We start from the raw sequence: 1,076 nt of genomic DNA, 5'->3' as shown, positions 1-1,076 counted from the left end.
TATATATATATATATATATATATATATATGTGCAGTCACATCCACAAAGTCTCTCTCTCTCTACATACACACACAAACACACACACATACACACACACATACGCACACACATGTGTGTTTTATATAAGAAGACAGGGATGAATGAAGAGACAGAAAAAGTTAGCTCGATGCAAAGATAGAAAGATACCGAGAGAGAAAGAGAGATTGAACGAGAGAGAGAGAGCGACCATTCTTTTTTTTTCCATTTTAAGTGAAAGTAATCAGTGTACGACTGATTATGGTGTACCCTGTACCTCGTGTATCGAGCACATACACGTACACAGACACACACACACACACACACATACACACACGCACACACACACACGCGCACACACGCACACACACATACTCACACGCGTATATACGATTGTATAATAGGTCTAATTTGGAAATCCACTGAGCGCATTTATCAAAAGGAATTTCCATTTGAAATCCAAAGCAGAATTGGTGAGAGTTCGTAGAAAGTAAGAAAGCATGAAAGAGTGATGTACCATAGAGTGTGATTGATTCCTTAACCGTTGTGTAATAAATCAAAGATTATTAACGAAAGCGAACGGTAAAAATATAGAGAGAGATATTCATTGGATGGCCTCGGTGGGTGTCGGGTGAAGTAAGGAGGCATGATAAGGTGGAGTTAATAAAGAATAATGGTTAATAGAGGTAGGTTTTGTGGTGCGGTGCGGTGTAATGTTGTATTTTTAGTGTTGGGATGGATGGCGATACGATTGTATTTTAAAGTGAGGTGAGACGGTGAGCTGTTAGCTAAGGAAATCGGTATGGATAGGTAACAAGCCAATTTCCTTAGTAATGGACATTTTTGGTGATGAAGCTTGATCGATTCCTTATGAGATTGAAGTAAAATGGAGAAGAATTATGGCGAAGGATTCTTTGACACCATTAGAGGGAAACGGAGCGGAATGATAGGAAGTGATTGCTGTGACAGGCACAAAGAAGGGTGTATATATACATACATATATATATATATATATATATATATATATATGTGTGTGTGTGTGTGTGTGTGTGTGTGTGTG

The sequence above is a fragment of the Octopus bimaculoides genome, chromosome 12 (assembly GCF_001194135.2).
Source record: "Octopus bimaculoides isolate UCB-OBI-ISO-001 chromosome 12, ASM119413v2, whole genome shotgun sequence".
NCBI classification, from domain to species: domain Eukaryota; kingdom Metazoa; phylum Mollusca; class Cephalopoda; order Octopoda; family Octopodidae; genus Octopus; species Octopus bimaculoides.
This window is presented reverse-complemented; position numbering follows the sequence as displayed.